Source organism: Zootoca vivipara, chromosome 11 (assembly GCF_965207765.1).
Source record: "Zootoca vivipara chromosome 11, rZooViv2.hap1.1, whole genome shotgun sequence".
Classification (NCBI taxonomy): Eukaryota; Metazoa; Chordata; class Lepidosauria; order Squamata; family Lacertidae; genus Zootoca; species Zootoca vivipara.
This window is the reverse complement of record NC_142594.1, coordinates 45,415,039-45,433,055: the sequence shown is the minus strand read 5'-3', so window position 1 is coordinate 45,433,055 and position 18,017 is coordinate 45,415,039. Positions and strand designations below refer to the sequence as shown.

At 43.7% G+C, this 18,017-nt stretch overlaps 1 protein-coding gene across 25 annotated transcripts in view; it reads left to right on the top strand.

Annotated features, from left to right (window-relative positions):
• The first annotated feature begins 737 nt into the window (after positions 1-737).
• Positions 738-18,017, top strand: part of ZMYND11 (zinc finger MYND-type containing 11) — a 98,887-nt gene continuing 81,607 nt past the window's right edge. For 7 of the 25 annotated variants that reach the window (XM_088654285.1, XM_088654280.1, XM_088654292.1 and 4 more), the window contains exon 1: positions 764-998. The gene's annotated coding sequence lies outside the window, so the exon portion shown is untranslated. Of the gene's footprint in view, positions 999-13,573; positions 13,684-18,017 lie in introns of those variants that run through there. The other 18 variants (XM_088654293.1, XM_035130321.3, XM_060280906.2 and 15 more) reach the window with 11 other exon arrangements.

Sequence of the window (18,017 nt, the reverse complement as noted above, 5' to 3'; positions counted from 1 at the left end):
CCTTCGTTAACACCATTCACAAGAAAGGCTTGGCATTCATTTTTAGTTAATGTGTGAAAACATCCTAAAGTGAATTGATTGGTAGATAACATTTGCCACCTTACAACCAGGCACCTTGCGGATTATCCCACCATGTTTGTGGCTCAAAATGCAATGGACTATTAAGGGACTTATTCTGATTAAAGCATAATCATGATCAGATGAATTACATAATTTTAAATCGTCATCGTTAATTAAGATTGCAGACCTAGACAAGAGGCTACTAATGCCTGATGGTTATTTTAGCATTTCGTCACTGTCAGTTCTAGGGATGGGAAGCAAAACGTGCTGAACCCACCAATAAAATAATCCACGTTCATGTTACATATATATAATAACACACAGGCATTTGATGCCTGCAGAAACCCCTTGTTCTCAAATATATTTCTGAAAAGGCTGTATTTATTCATTTTCCCTTCTCAAACCTCTCTTAATTTATGATGGACAAAGAACTCCAAAAAAGAAGAGAGAGGACCATGCGCAAAAAATTACGCACGCCGTGGCAACCTTCTAATTTTGTGAGATGAGAGCATATATACCATGGCTTTTTTTTCTTTTCACTAGTTGGGAGAACCAGTGCTCTTGAATTGCTCTCTCTCTCTCTCTCTTTAACCCGGCATAATAAAGCAAGGGGCGGAAAGAAGCCAACGGCAACTCCACCCGACGCCGCTAGAGTTCTCCTTCTCCCAAAGATCCGCGGCTTCGTTCTTTTAAACCCTGTTTACCCCCAGAAAGCTGGAAGTGTGGACAGACAGGGAGAGAAGAGAGAGAGAAAAATTCAGACACAATAAAACTCCGATGGGGGGAAGAAATATGTAGGAGGAGGAGGAGAGGAGGAAGGAGGCAGCAGCTGCCTTGGGGGAGAGAGGATTGAAAAGTTTCGCCTGGGTTAACTTCTCCTCTTCTTCTCCTTCCTCTCCTTTTGCAGCCACAGAAAGAGCAGCAGCCCAGAGCACAAGGTGAGAGAGACGCTCTTCGGTCTGGGGAGGAGGAGGAGGAGGAGGAAAGCAAAGGGGGGCGATTGTGGGGGGAGAGAGAGAGAAAGAGAGGCACGACTTTGAAATTTACAGCCCTGTGGGAGAGATTAGGATGTGCGCCTTTCTGGGAGAGATTAGGGTGGGTGGCTGGGTTAGGGAGGCGAGGGGAAGGCGGCGTCTCCGGCGTCTTCTTTTTTCTTTTTAAATATATGATGGAGGATTATAAACATGGCGCCTTAAAAAAAAAAGAGAAAGAGAACGAGAGAGAAAGAAACCTTTACAAAATCATGTGCACACCCGAGCCCACAAGAGGAAAGGGTTTTGATTTATTTATTTTTTGTAACGGGGGGGGGGGAGGTTGAGCCTGCATGATAACATGCCCCTTTCTGTGTTATACGTGTGCAATGCACAGATGAAGATACATGCAGCACATAGGTCGTCTCAAATGCGTGTGTGTGGAGATCGCTGCTGCTAATAATAATAATCGGTGGCGCCCACTGGTTTGGTTTTTTTCGTCGTCTTCCCTGAATTTTTTTTTTTTGTCGTGCAAAACAAGAATACGGGGCGGGAATGCATTGGTCGCCGATTTTATCATCCATAACAATTCTCTCTACCCCCCCACCCCAACACACCCTGTTGGTCTTAACGTTGTTTTTAAGAGGATGGGGTTTATCTAGTCGGTATTAAAAGTTGCATCTGCTGTACCTGTGGGGAAGGGGCTTCGCGGGGCAGAGGCGGAGTGTCTGGGAGAGGAAAAAAAGGTGTGCGCGCGTGTTAGACAAGCGGGGAGCGGCGGTGGTGGGAATGACTTTCCGGTTGCGGCCTGCCCAGAACCGTGGAGCCGGGGCCTCGAGTGGCTGGGCACGCCGGGCAAGGCGCAACCCACCCCGGCCGCAACCTTTCTCCCCTTCCCCTCCCGTGCGCGGTTGGGCCTCCCAAACGGAAGACGCCTGTTTGCTTCTCTGCGCGTCCCTCCCTCCCTCCTCTCCCATCTCGCGTATTCGTCTCGCCGTGGCTGCTTTTGGAGGCAGGTTTGGACCGAGTAATGGTAGGGGCTGGGTGGGGTGGGAAGAAGAAGAAGGGGAAGCCTCCCCATAGGGAAAGTCAAGGTGGGAGGAGACGGGGCTGCTTGAAAGCCCTCCTGCCCCACAACACCGGGGAAGGGTGGAGGCGCCTACCCACGCCCACTTCCCCCCCCTCGCCAAAAAAAAAGGAAGGAGAGGGGAGAGGTGGGCTTGGTCTCTCTGCCTGGCCCTCCTTGGTGAGGAATAATAGGGCAAGTTTTACCCTTCAAACAGGAAAAGGGTGGGAAGGTTATGCTCATTGTTTTTGGGAGTGGACACTGCTTAAGAATAGCCGGCCCCCTCCCCCCAAAAATACCTTTCCCCCCTGTGGGGGAAAGGCAGTGCATGAGGGTTATTTTGGGTGAAAAACTATCCCCTTATAGGAAAGGTTGATGCAAGAATGCCCTGCATTGTCAGGCCTACAGGATGTGGGTGTTTGCCAAGAAGAGAGGGAGACAAATGCACAGGTTATTTCGGTACTTGATTTCCCTCCCCAGAAGGTTTTTTTTTATTTAAAAAACCCCCCAATAACATAAAGGTTAATGGCAGTGCTGTTTTTCTAGAAAACAAGGTGCTGGAATTCGCCATGAAAACCTCCCTTGTTCTCTTAGAATGGCAGTGGTGCCAGAACTGAGTTCTGGTGAGTTCTGGCTGGAAAAAAAGCCCTGGTTAATGGGTACATATTAAGAAGAACATAATGTTCATAAGTTATGACTTAAGGCTACTGCTCAAATGGGGATTTCCCTCACCCTTTCAATCAAGTTTTGATGGATTCTGAACTGAGTTGTTTAACTGGTTGTTTTATATATATAAAAAAATTCCTTCCAGTAGCACCTTAGAGACCAACTAAGTTTGTCATTGGTATAAGCTTTCGTGTGCATGCACACTTCTTCAGATACACTGAAACAGAAGTCACCAGACCCTTACATATAGTGAGAGGGTGGGGAGGGGTATTACTGTACTCAGAAGGGTGGTGGGAATGGGTGATTGCCTGATAGGTGTTTTATATTAACACTAGTGGTTTTCAGCCCGTTCAATAACGGGCGCTAGAATCCTGGGGTTCGGAGAAGCGCTTGCGCAGCGCTTCTCCGAACCCTGGGACCTGTCCTTGCTGTCGGCGGCAGGGGGACAGGAACGGAGGAGGAGAAAGCGCTGCTTTTTCCTTCTCCGTTCCTCTCCCGCAGCCGCCGACAGGAAGCAGATATCCCAGGGTTCGGAGAAGCGCTTGCGCAGCGCTTCTCCGAACCCTGGGACCCGTCCTTGCTGTCGGCGGCAGGGGGACAGGAACGGAGGAGGAGAAAGCGCTGCTTTCTCCTTCTCCGTTCCTCTCCCGCAGCCGCCGACAGGAAGCAGACATCCCAGGGTTCGGAGAAGCGCTTGCGCAGCGCTTCTCCGAACCCTGGGACCCGTCCTTGCTGTCGGCGGCAGGGGGACAGGAACGGAGGAGGAGAAAGCGCTGCTTTCTCCTTCTCCGTTCCTCTCCCGCAGCCGCCGACAGGAAGCAGACATCCCAGGGTTCGGAGAAGCGCTTGCGCAGCGCTTCTCCGAACCCTGGGACCCGTCCTTGCTGTCGGCGGTAGGGGGACAGGAACGGAGGAGGAGAAAGCGCTGCTTTCTCCTTCTCCGTTCCTCTCCCGCAGCCGCCGACAGGAAGCAGACATCCCAGGGTTCGGAGAAGCGCTTGCGCAGCGCTTCTCCGAACCCTGGGACCCGTCCTTGCTGTCGGCGGCAGGGGGACAGGAACGGAGGAGGAGAAAGCGGCGCTTTCTCCTCCTTCCTTCCTCTCCCCCAGCCGCCGACAGGAAGGACGCGCGCACTCTCCCCCCCGCCTCCTCCAACCACCGCTCCTCACGGCCAGGGAGGGTTGTGAGGAGGCCTTCGTCGGCCTCCACCCCGGCGGGAGCGGCGGTTGGAGGAGGCAGAGTGGGGGGAGAGTGCGCGCGCGCAGTCTCTGCTGTCCAATCCCTGTATCCCTGGGGCACATGCGCAGTGACCCAGGGACACACGGGACATCTGGACGCAGGGACAACATAGACATTATTATATAGGATGGTGTAACATCCCGTTTAATGGATGAAGGAATTTTTTCTAATCTGCTTGAGTTCTTCACTGCTTTTTATTCTAAATTAATGGTTGTGTAGGTCTTCTTTCTTCAAGGCTGCTGGTCTGTGGACAAACTCAGTGGCTGGGGTTTGTCCCTGTTTCCCAAAATGTAAGCATGCCAAGGCTTCCCTGATGTGTTGCAAGGATAAGGTTGTGCCATCAACACAGGAAGGGGGAATTTTAGACCAGGCATCCCCAGACTTCGGCCCTCCAGATGTTTTGGACTACAATTCCCATCTTCCCCAACCACTGGTCCTGTTAGCTAGGGATCATGGGAGTTGTAGGCCAAAACATCTGGAGGGCCACAGTTTGGGGATGCCTGTTTTAGACTGGGGGGCGGAATTTGGCCCTCCAGGCCTCTCTGTCGGGCCCTCAGGACTCTCCTTAGGCCACACCTCTCGACAACCTTGCTCTGCCTGCCTAGAACGTGTCCTTGAACTTTAATAACGCTTGCCCAGTTGGAGGATAGAAAGGGATGTGTGTGAGCATTTGTAGAAAGAAGCATACTGTACAAGGCAACATTGAATAGTCAGTGGCCCCGGTCAGTATTTGCATGTGCAAAGATTACCTAGAAGGGAATGCGGACTTCGAGTTGAAAACTGATCCCCTCCCCATTCTAACAGTTGAGTAGTTATGCTGGCATGCTGTTGTATCGTGTTATGCTCTCTCAGTGCTCATCTAAAGTGAATAATGGCATAATGCGTCTAAATGTTTAATGAGATGGTGAATATATTTATTACTTTTTTATTCCATCTTTGCTTTGTGTAGCCAAAGGTGGCATACATGGAGTTTCCAGGTAGTTGATCAAATCTGGGCCTGTTTAGTTTCAACAGCACTGCTTCAAAATGTGCCTTCAAGAGCTCTGTGGGTTTGTAACCCTTCCTCCACCAGAAAAAAAACTTACATTTATGTCGGTCATGAACCATAATAAAACAAAACATTGAGGAAATTGGTCCTGCTGCATCTTTAAGCATTGACAACATATTTTTTTTAAGATTTCAATACATTAAATATAGATCCCACCCACCCATTCTAATTGTATTTCCGAAATAATGAATCATGCATATTCTGCTGCCACAGCAGTATAAGAATCTGGATTGCTTTTATTCCATGAAAACCTAATTAATTTTGTTTCGCCCATTGCTCAAATTCCATCATTTAAGTTCCCATAATATTTATTATTTTAAACTGTTCCATAAACGAGTAATGAATAGGGTGGAATTTGCAGCACAGAAATACAGCAGGTTATGTTGCATTATCATATCAAAATATGATATATGAAATATGAAGCACTCCACAGCTGTGGAGTTTCATTATATTCTGTGTTGTCTTTATATGCTGGGGTCCTTTGAAGCATGAACATAAAGAACATATATGTGACACCCCTTACTTTAGGATGCATCTCATATTGCAGGGCATCTGACAGCATTGAGATATTTTAGCAATTTCAGCCAGATCCTGACTTCATGACCAGCAGGATAACATATTTGTACATTACTTTGTGTCACTTAATCTAGTGTAAGTACCATATTTTTCCGTGTATAAGACTAGGTTGTTGTTTTTTAACCCCCCCAAAAAAGGTTTAAAATTGGGGCTCGTCTTATACACGGGTAGTGCTGAGGGATGTTTTCTTAATTTGGAGTCCCCCAAAATTGGGGGCATCTTATACACAGAAAAATACGGTAATTCACCATACTTCCTTCCATTCACTTATACAGAAAATGTAGAATCATAGAATCATAGAGTTGGAAGAGACCACAAGGGCCATCCAGTCCAACCCCCTGCCAAGCAGGAAACACCATCAAAGCATTCCTGACAGATGGCTGTCAAGCCTCTGCTTAAAGACCTCCAAAGAAGGAGACTCCACCACACTCCTTGGCAGCAAATTCCACTGCCGAACAGCTCTTACTGTCAGGAAGTTCTTCCTAATGTTTAGGTGGAATTTTCTTTCTTGTAGTTTGAATCCGTTGCTCTGTGTCCGCTTCTCTGGAGCAGCAGAAAACAACCTCTCTCCCTCCTCTATATGACATCCTTTTATATATTTGAACATGGCTATCATATCACCCCTTAACCTTCTCCTCTCCAGGCTAAACATACCCAGCTCCCTAAGCCGTTCCTCATAAGGCATCGTTTCCAGGCCTTTGACCATTTTGGTTGCCCTCTTCTGGACACGTTCCAGCTTGTCAATATCCTTCTTGAACTGTGGTGCCCAGAACTGGACACAGTACTCCAGGTGAGGTCTGACCAGAGCAGAATACAGTGGTACTATTACTTCCCTTGATCTAGATGCTATACTCCTATTGATGCAGCCCAGAATTGCATTGGCTTTTTTAGCTGCTGCATCACACTGCTGACTCATGTCAAGTTTGTGGTCAACCAAGACTCCTAGATCCTTTTCACATGTACTGCTCTCAAGCCAGGTGTCTCCCATCCTATATTTGTGCCTTTCATTTTTTTGCCCAAGTGTAGTACTTTACATTTCTCCTTGTTAAAATTCATCTTGTTTGCTTTGGCCCAGTTGTCTAATCTGTTAAGGTCATTCTGAAGTGTGATCCTGTCCTCTGGGGTGTGCCCATAAGGTAGATTGCCCATAAGCCTTATTGGAAAGATGTAAATATTTTAAAGGGGTATCTTATTGCCAACTTTTATGCTGTTTGTATTAGTGCTAATCAGCCTCGCCTCCAAATTGTGCTCTGTGAAGAGTTTGTTGTTGTTTATACCTAGCTTGGGGATGTTCATCCTAATAATTCTGTAATTCCTAATTTCTGTGGAGAACTCACATTTTATTCGGGTAGGGAATTTTAGGGATTTCCTTTTATATTGCCATTTCAAATGATGTACATATAAACAAGGATGATCAGGCACCTACAAGCCTTGATCTTTCTGTCTACTCTTCACACTACTCTTCAAAAGCAGATTACTTCCTCTTTCTCTGTGAGGAATGTCACATAAATGGCAGAAGATATGACAGCTGTGATTTTAGAGTTTGGTCTGTTTCTAAAATCACTTGGACAGCACAAGCCTTGGTAGAACACTGAGCTGCAAATTTTATATTATACTTCTCCATGTGCAAAATCCTTTACTATCCTTAACCTCATTTACTATCACAATAATCCTGGGACCTAGGTTAGGCTGAGAGATGGCAGAGAAGACCACCTGTTGACTTCCGTGGTTGGAGCAGGAATGTGGAGTGGGATTCAGTTTTTGGTCAGCGCCCCACGGCAACTTGCAACAACCTGCTTTTAGACAACATTTTTACAATGTGCCATAATGAAGTGTTCTATAGAACCTGAGTGGTAGGCTTCCGTAATCAGGAACAAAGTGTTGCATCACTGTCTGTCTTATTGTGTTTTAAATATATTGTGAGCTGCCTTGAGGACTTTGGTTGGTAGGAGGGCCATAAATAGTCCTAAATAAACAAATAAAGTGAAGGAGAGGCAGGATTCTTCTGAAGGAGAGTCAACGTTATTTTTCAGAACGCAACACAAATTTGGGAGAGCAGGAGCATTAGAATGGAAAACCTGGAAGTCCGTCTTGTTCAGCCTGGGAAATAGGTGAGATACCGCTTAGACAGAGAGGTAGAAGTGCCCTCGGCCCAGTGAATAAAGCAGATGTTACTTGCGCAGAAGGTTCCAGGTTAAATTTCTGGCATTTCCATTTAAAAACTACCTTGGAGAGCCTTGCTGTGTCTAGGAATACAACCCTAGTATCTATATTGTCCAACTCTGAGAGTAACATATATGAGCAGTTACATCTTTGTAAGGATTTTGTTAGAAGACTCATCGTTCACCCTTCAGCCTTTCTCAAAGCTAAAGTGGGGCTATATTTATGCTGGGCTTGGAGTATAAGCATTTTGAATGGTTAGTTATGAATGTTAGGCGTTCCTTTATTCAGCTGTAACATATATAATAGCTGTGTCAGTGTGCTAGGTGTGGGGTTATTTGGGGGCAGCTTTGCAGCAGAAGATTAAATCAGAACTCTCAAAAGAATTCTGAGCACAAGCCAATTTTATATTAGTGTAAGGAATGCACTAGAATAGATTAAACCAGATTAATGTTCGCAAATGGATGATAACCGAAAGTATGGAAATGAGTAAATGTTGGAGCGGAATGAAATTGGGCCAGGCTATGTGTAAATGGTTATACGTAAGGTGCTTATGGAGAAATCAGTAGTGCAGTATTTCATTGTATTTTTCTGGTGCAGTTTTGTTAGCAAAACAAAGCAGCACGCCCTTTCCGGCACTAGGGCCTTGGAAGTGCTTTCTTGTTTAAGAACAACAGAATTGCTTGATTAAGGGTCTTCCATAAATCATTTGTTTTGCAGAAGTAGAAATGGCACTCCCTTAAGAAACACTAATTGATTAAATGGCATTAAAATATAGAAACTGCCAGTATATCAGATTTTGATGTGTTATGGTGTAGGTAGAGCAATCTTAGCTTGTATTTTGACCTTCTAGGTCAAAATCCTGCAGGTCAGATAGCAAGACAGAAGAAAGGGAGATGTTTTCACTTCTAAGAAATCTTCTTTTGTTGAATTTTAAGCATTGTTCGATTTGCTTTTAAGAAAAATTGAGACAAGTAGGTCTGAGGGCAACAAAAGTCAGCTAGTAGTTAGTTCATTTTTCATTAATCACAAAAGCCCAGGCTTCTCTCATCAGCCATTTGGAGCATATACTGGTGTTTTAAGAGAATGCAAAAATAATAATTTAAAAAATCTGTCTCTTGTATATGAGTTTAACATACATTCAGAATTGTCGGTTTCATAGACTTCCATTTTATGCCTGTATTGAGAGCTAAATAAATATTTGTTAATTTGCCTGGAAATGTTTATTGACCTTACGGTTTGCAAAGTGAGAACGCTGCAGAATATTTCACACTTTAGGACATTCTGTTTCCTGTTGATCTACTACTTTATTATAATTTTGGTTGCTCTATGAATACCGGTAAACACTTACCGGTATCTCTTATCCTTCTTGGTATGTGTTGGGTTTCTTAGGGTTTACTTGTAAGTAATTACTCAGTGTGTCATTATTATATTGGAAGCTAATTGCCTACTGCCATGGTGGCTTGTTACAAAATATGCAGCATCCCTCCAATTAATGGCTATTTTAATTATTATTATTTTTTAAAAAATCACCCATCAACAAGTGGTTTAAACTTACCACAAATTAAACATGAACACTATAGAACAGACATGACACTTGATTGGAAATAATCATAGTTGTTTGTACCACAAATGTAATTTGTACCGTAGCATAATGCTCCATAAACTCTTATCCATTGTTCATGTTAATTTGGTGCCTTCACATTTCTATAATTTTATGAACGCTTGGAACGGCTGCTAGTTTCATTCTTTAATCATTAGAATAGCTGCATATTATTATTTAGTGATACAGGTTCCATGCTTAAATAAGCTAAGCAAGTGTAAGTCACTGCATGGATGGGAGACTGCAAGGAAACTTTGTGTACACCACCTTGAGTTCTTTGGAAGTCAGTGGGATAGAAATGAAATAAGTAAAATAAACGTTGGAATTCTGCAAACTGTTTATCAGTGTAAAAGTACATGAGAAGGAAGCCAGAACTCTGAGAGTAAACTCTTCCACCCAAAAGAGCCATAGAGCTCATGGAAGCTGGGAAGGTGACATATATGCTGATGCCCATGGTATAATGGCACTTGTACTTAATGTATTTCTGTAAGGTTCTGGATAAATATACTTTTCAAGGGGTGTCGGCTTTCTATTCTATAGATCACATAGAATTGTATTGTAAAACTTATGTGATATATCTATATCTACATCTATATCTGTATATCATCTATCTCGCTGGGGAAAGTCTGTGTCATGACATTCTGCTCCCTAAAATCCAGAAAATGTATTAAAACTGTCACTGAATAAATACCCCACCAAACAAAAATCCTTAATATGCACTCATCTCACGTGTCTCTTATTCCTCCTTCGTTTATCCATGCAAGTATCACCTCCCAGCTCAGCCTTGCTCTTGCCTACTTAGGATGTGCATAATTTCACATGAAATTAAGAACAAATTCCTCTGAGATTGTAAAAATCCATTTTCTTTTCAAAGCACTGCCTTTACAATGTGCAATAATACCACTATCTATCTATCTATCTATCTATCTATCTATCTATCTATCTATCTATCTATCTATCTACCGGTATCTATGGTGCTACACAAGTGATTGGACAAATAGTCCTGGGAAATTGTTCAGCTGAGGGATACCACCCCTAAGCGACAATATGGGGCTAAATGAACAGTTGCTTGATGGTGGTACTAAGTAGGGAACTATATTGAGGTCAGTTCATTCCCTGTTTTCCAGGACATGGTTAATATTTATTTATTACATTTATACATCACTTTTATTCCATCATGGAACTCATAGGGCTCCCATGGCCAGACCAAGACCTGCAGAGCTTCTATTGCTTTGATGCCTCATCTGCTTTCAGACCATTCCTTGGAACTAAGGATGAGCAAGGCATATTAATCCTCTAACTTCCTACCACAGTGTTCCAGTGACAGATATATTGGTGGTGGGGATCTTGAGTTTCATGTTGGCTGCCATCTTGATGAGAGGGGCTGGATTGCAACAGGTTCCAACCTTTCCCATAGGTTTGAGAACTTTGGTTTGTTTTGCGTCTCCAAGCCTTTATGTGGATGTGTGTGTTCCCTGTCTGTTGAAAAATCTTTGCTTGCTGTACTACACCTTTGCTTCCTTCCGTTCAACAGAGGAGAAGGGAAAGAGATGGGGAGTTGTGTGTATTCTCACTTATTTATTAGATTTATATATAGCGCCTTTCATCTGAAGATCTCAGAGTGGTTCACTAGATAAAAACACAGGATAAAAGCACAAAATAAATAGTTAAAAACAGAACATTTGTGGGAATGTTCAGGGATGTGGATGAGGAGATATTGTTTAATATATCCTATCCCTGCTTGCGCTAGCAAGCACCAAACTTTAGCAGAGTAAAACCATTCCCCTTTTGCAAAATACACAGCAGAAAAGCGTTTGTGCAGGCTTGATTTAAGCCTGTAAAATAAAGTGTATCTTACTGGTATTTTCCCCTTTTTCCCTCTTAAAAGAAAAGACACGACACAATGCTCTTAAAAGTATAAAAGATGTTTACTTACAAGCATCTCGAGGTACAGCACACTCAAGAGGTAGACTGGCTTAGGTAAAAAGTGATATATACATGTGAAGTTCACTTATAGGAAGTGAGACTCCATCTCATCTCTCTCTGGGCTGGAAGCCTAGATGGAGACTCGCTAAGATGTTGCTTCTTAGATGTGTGTAGTCCAAGAGGTCTGGTCCAAGAGGAGGAAATGGCTTCTCGCTAGTGAATTTATCTGCCATTTCCCCAACTCATTTGCATGTGGAGGAACAGGAAACCAAGCTAGTCATGTGTTCCCCCACAGTCCTCCAAGTGGACTCTCTAGGGATTGTTGTGACTTGACTGCACCTAACCCTTTGCATCCCACAACATTGACCATCAGTTAAGGCAAAAAAACCCCCATAATTAGGGTTTGCTACAGTTAAGCACCACGTGTTCGATGACAATGAATGCAACAGCATGCCCAAATATATGTATAAAGTTGTCCAGTAGGCCCCAAGCATCTTAGAACCAGAATGAGACAGAAGCAACTGCGAGGCCAACACCGTGTCCTCTCTTACAGTGCAGAAGGTTTTGTTTCCTCCTTGTTTCCATCAGCCACTTTGGCCTTTACACTTGCCTTTCAGCAGAGAGATGCTTAATTGATATAACGGACAGCTTTAAAAATTGGCATGTTTTGCAGTGACCACTGAATAGGTCCAGGTGGTAGCTGCGGTGGCCTCTGTTGAGTCGAGTTTAATTTTCAGTTCAGTATGTAATTGAAACAGATTTCAAAATGGTTCCAGTCACAGTGGTTTACATGTGTAAGCACTCGGGAGATAAGGGAGGGTGGTACCGTAGGTGGAGCTAAGCTGAAAGTAAGCAATCGCTTGACCAGTCCTAGAAAAACACAATTTGAGATTGCAAGGAAGAAGGACTGACAAATGTAAGCATATATTTCTGCCATGTAAACAGCATTGGTGTAGCCTTGAAAATCATTTAGGGAGTAAATCATCCAGTGTCCTGCTTCATTCACCTGTCCTGCTTTGACTGGTGAAGTACTGGTTCTTTGAGATGGGAAGAGAGAATGTGCCTTGGTAGATGTTGGCCATGCTGTTTTCATGCTTGGGAAGAGGTGGGCAGGCAGAAGGGTCTGGGAGAAGGGGAGAAGGGGTAGGAAAAGCAAAGACCTGGAAAAACAGGATGCAGGCATTTGAGAAGGTAGTATCTGATGAGGGTGGAGACATAGGAAATGAGAGCTGAGACTTGAAAGCTGACAAAAGGCAGCTGTCTAAAGGAAGAGTAGATGCATAAAAGAAGTGTGATAGGGGAAGGAAAACTGAGAAAGACAAAGAACAGAAAGGAGAGGTGCACACTGGTCATGTGAGGTGAGATTAGAACATAAAATTTGAAATAATAACCAAATCTTATGGATCCAGGCACAAGGAAACATTTGGATTACAAAAAGGTAGCCACAAGAGTGCTGGATATATTCGATTGTAGAGCAGCAGAACTGCCGAGTCTATTGGGAGTAATGAATACCTCTAAATAAGTACATAAGGACCTAGTTGCTGGATCAGATCAAAGGTCCACCTGGTCTAGCATTGCATCCTGCAGTGGCTAGCCAGATGCTTTCAAGGAGACCACAAGCAGTATGTGGAGGCAACAGCCTTCCCTTCCTGATTACCCACAGCAGGAACTGATAGCTACACACACACAAAAGCGCCAAACCCTGTGGTTGTATTTTGCTGTTGTGGCTGATTGGCCGCAAATTTGTCTAAGCGCCCTGTGATCATGCCATCCAAGCCAGTGATCAGCATTGCATCTTGTGGCACTGGTTTCTAAACTGTCATTGTACATTCTGTGAAGTTGTGCATTTCGACCTTTATCTGCTGCCAATCAATTTTTGTGGAGCTGTAGTATTATAGCTCAGAACACAGAGTAGTAGGGCTTTAATCTGTAGACTAATCTGAATCAACTAAAGCTTTAGTTGATTAATTGGTTGGAGGGAAATTTTAATCCGTATTGTATGTTACTGTGAAATAAAATGAAAAAGAAAATACTTAAGATGTTTTTTCCTTCTAGCAATAACTACCTTTGTTTATTAAGTTACACTATACTTTTCTGATTATCTAAAAAAAAAAACAAAACCCCAAACTACCGTAGTAGAAGTTTCATGCAGCAGAAATGAATATAAACAAAATGGATTAATTGGTTAAAAGGCAGATAATTAATCAGCTAAACATTCTTTAATTTGTTGACAGCCATACCAAATCTCACTGTTGTGAAAGAGACATGAAGTTGCTTAGGAACCCTGAGCAACACTGAATTGGTAGTTGAACCACAGAGTCTACGGCTTGCTGATCAGAAGGTCGGCGGTTCGAATCCCAGCAACGGCGTAAGCTCCCATTGCTCGGTCCCAGCTCCTGCCCACCTAGCAGTTCGAAAGCACATCAAAGTGCAAGTAGATAAATAGGGACCGCTCCGGCGGGAAAGTAAACAGCGTTTCCATGCACTGCTCTGGTTCGCCAGAAGTAGCTTTGTCATGCTGGCCACATGACCCAGAAGCTGTCTGCGGACAAACGCCGGCTCCCTCGGCCTATAGAGTGAGATGAGCGCCGCAACCCCAGAGTCGGACACGACTGGACCTGATGGTCAGGGGCCCCTTTACCTTTTAACCTGCCTTGAAACCTTGTGAAAGAATAACCTAACAAATGCACCTATTATACGTTTTTATTATACTGTACTGCACTTGTGGTAATGAAGCATGATTGGCTGAATTGATTCAGTGACATCGAATAAATAGTTTGCAGTCCAGCTTCTGCGAGAGAAGGGAAAGTTGTCCGTATGGCTGGCATTCAAATGTCACACAAGGAGGAATGGGCAAAGGCTCCAGGAATATAATGATCAGGGAGACGTAGAACAAGGACGCTGAAGGCAGAATAGGTAGTGAACTGAGAAAGAGGACCCTATGGCTACAGCTGGGGGAATTGGATTTGAGAAGAAGAGAAGTGCCAGAAAGGGCTAATCAGAGAGTTGGTTCTGAAGAAACTCGCAGTGCTCTTTGCTAAGGGAAGAGAAATCCTAGAAGAGCTGGCCAAGAGACAGTGGCTAAAGGAAGTTGAGCAAAGTAGGGAATGACCTGTAAAACAGGAACCAGAGGAAACAATGCGTTGTAGAGATAGGGAGTTGAAGAGGGGGCAAGCCAAAGGGAAAGTACCACTGCCGCTGGGAACTATTTAGAGCCCATAAACAGTTCCTTTTGGGTGGTAGTGGAATCTCTCTCTCTCTCTCTCGTTGTTTAGTCGTTTTGTCGTGTCTGACTCTTTGTGACCCCATGGACCAGAGCACGCCAGGCACTCCTGTCTTCCACTGCCTCCCGCAGTTTGGTCAAACTCATGTTCGTAGCTTCGAGAACACTGTCCAACCATCTCGTCCTCTGTCGTCCCCTTCTCCTTGTGCCCTCAATCTTTCCCAGCATCAGGGTCTTTTCCAGGGAGTCTTCTCTTCTCATGAGGTGGCCAAAGTATTGGAGCCGAGGGTTTTTTGTTTTAACCCTTCTGCCATTGCTTTTGCAAGTGGAACAGCTGTTGATGTAACAGTGGCTAATTAAGCCCCTGCTGCCGCCGGCTAGGGGTTCAAGTTGTCCCATTAGTCTGCAATCAAGGACGATTTTTCAATAAGTGTTACCACCAGGTTGTTGAGTTCTCTGAATGCCCTGAAATGGGTGGGGAACTTTTGACCCTCCAGATAGAATCATAGAATCATAGAGTTGGAAGAGACCATAAGGGCCATCCAGTCCAACCCCCTGCCAAGCAGGAAACAGATGCGGCAGAAGTGCAGCTCACATCAGCCCCTGAAAACATGGCCAACAGCCAGGAATGCTGGGAGTTGTAGTTCAGTAACATCTGGAAGGTCAAAGGTTTCCCCACCCTTACCCTAAAACAGGCTTCTTCAAACTTGGCCCTCCAGATGTTTTTGGCCTACAACTCCCATGATCCCTAGCTAGCAGGACCAGTGTTCAGGGATGATGGAAATTGTAGTCTCAAAACATCTGGAGGGCCGAGTTTGAGGAAACCTGCCCTAAAACAAGCATGAAACATGGTGAAAAACTGCTTCTGTGTTTTCCTTGCATGAAAATGTTTTTTAAGAGTACTCTTGTTTTTTGTACTGTGGGTGCAAAGCAGACTATTTCTGACCAAACACTTTATGAAACACGGTTCTTTATTATAGAGTGAGAAGCATATAAAACATCAAAATGTACTATTGATAGTACATACTTGATGTGTACGTATTTTCCCCCAACTGTGATCTCGTGACTTGTGTTTGCTCATATACGTTGTTGCTCTGAAGGAGGCCCTAGATTTTTCTTGTTTTAAGAAGCATCAAAGTGTTCCATGTGCAACTTAGTTTGGAATAAAATTTTTGGAAGGTTGGGGCCATGTCTTAGTTCCCATAGTTGCATATTTTGCTTGGCTTGACACAGCACTGAACACCCGAGTTCTGCCTGAGAAGATAAGTCAACTACAATTATCCACCCCGAACCTCTAGGCAATTCTTTTGAGGCCCCAAACTGTTCTGAGTATTTTATGGGTTAAAAACCATGACCTTGAACGCAAATGGCTATTCTTCAAGAAGCTTTAGGAGAGAACAGGTTCAACAATGATATTTAAGCATTCCTCTGGGAAATTACCTTTGTTCCCGGTCACAGCAGATAGCTGTTATCCTGCGCCTGGGAGAATGGGGCTCAGGCACACAGGACAAAACCACCATAACCCATATTGGGTTTCACATGTTCCCAGACTCTGTATTTTGCTGTTCTACTTTAAGGGAAGCAAATCGGGGAACTTAGGAGTTACTATACAGGTATTTTCCTTGTTTTTATTTTTTATTTTTGGTTGTATATAATTTGGGATTAGGGCAGGAATTGTAAGGAGTGTGAATCGATAATACCTGTGCCAGTTACTTTATTAGCTCAGAGAAAAGAAATGAGCGAGAAGGCAATTGCGACTCCTATAATAATCAAGTGAAAAATATTGAAGCTTGTACCTAAGGTTAAAGGAAGTACAAACCTTAAAAATGTCCCCTATTCGCAAACTGCCTTAAATCTTATCTCCTCTATCTCTTTGGGGTTTTGCTAGGCTCCTCAAACAAGTTTGCGCAGCCACAAGTTAAACCTTGCTCCAGCAGCAAGAAAGATATGCTTTGCTGCTAGACTATGCAAAGTCCAGTGGCAAAGTTGTTACCTTTTTGTGATGGTAACAATGCTTCTTGGAATCAACTTTTTATTTGAAAACGGGAGGGAAGGAACATCCTCTGTGTCCTCTTGTTGCATTTCTTCGCTGGCAAATCAGGTACCTTGGGAAAAAGGAGATTTGGTGGTACTTGTTAGATTTGAGCAAGGTTTGGGGTTTTTCCTCTTCTTTTGAAGTTGATTTTTATGAATGTAAGACGGGTTGCTCTTTGGGGTGTTCTACCAGCTGCTTAGAAGCAAATAACAATTGGTGGATCTTGAAACAGGAGATACCCTTTAGTAGTCAACAGTTTGGGCTGTTTCCCACGGTAGGAAAATCTAAGACAGGGGTAAGCAACCTAATGCCCAGGGGCCAGATCGCCTTCTCAATCCAGCCTGCAGACAGTCTGGGAATCAGTGTGTTTTTACATGAGTAGAATGTGTCCTTTTATTTAAAATGCATCTCTGGGTTATTTGTGGGGCATAGGAATTTGTTCATATTTCCCCCCAAAATATAGTCTGGCCCACCACATGGCCTGAGGGACAGTGGACCGGCCCACAGCTGAAAAAGGTTGCTGACCCCTGATCTAATAATTCAAAACCCACAGGATCTTCACGTGTTACATTTATAATTAGTTGGATGAGACGTAAGCAGGCAACTTAAGGGGGGGGAGAAAGAAATGTTAACAGATGATGGGCTCACCCCTTTATCCTCCCAGATGTTACATTAGATGATTACCAAAGAACTGCATTAACTGATGAGTGATACCACAAAGAATTCTTCATTAATGCCCCGTTTTGCCCTAGCAAATGGAGAAGTTTCTCATTGTTAGTATCTTTTTTGTGTGCTAGCTTTTTGAGATGTTTTGATGTACATACAGTATACTTTATCTTGATTCAGGCTTAGGTTTCCTAGGATAAGCAAATTTAGGCCAGGATATGGGTGAATGCTAGTTATCTTCCTCATTTTTCATTAAATAACCTTTGTAACTCCTGGATTTATGTGAGCGTACTGCAAGGAATGATGGGTTTAAAAGAGCATTCTGCAAATGTAAGGAAGCTGCCCTCCATGATAGCTATCGGAAACCTTTCAGGTTCAGAGGCAGCCTACCTGTGAATACCTGTGAATACTAGCTGTTGGGGAACAGCAACAGAGGAAGATGATTACTTTTATGCCTTGCATGTGAACTTCCACGCTAGGTCTATGATGTCTTGTCGTTATGTTTTGATTTATTCCCCACCTTTCATCCAAAGGTCCCAAGGTGGGTCACAACCATTTAAAACAGAAAATTAAAAGCAGTTTAAAGCATATTATACTCACAAGAATGAGTTGTACTGTGCCAGTGTAGATTGTATGATACATGACCTGAGTGTGGACTTAAAAAGATCACACTTGAGAAGTGCTTGCTGGTTTCCAGATGAGAAACGTAATTGAGAACGTAATACCCACAAATCACCAGATCATTTTGTACTGTTAAATTCAGAGAGATGGAATTATG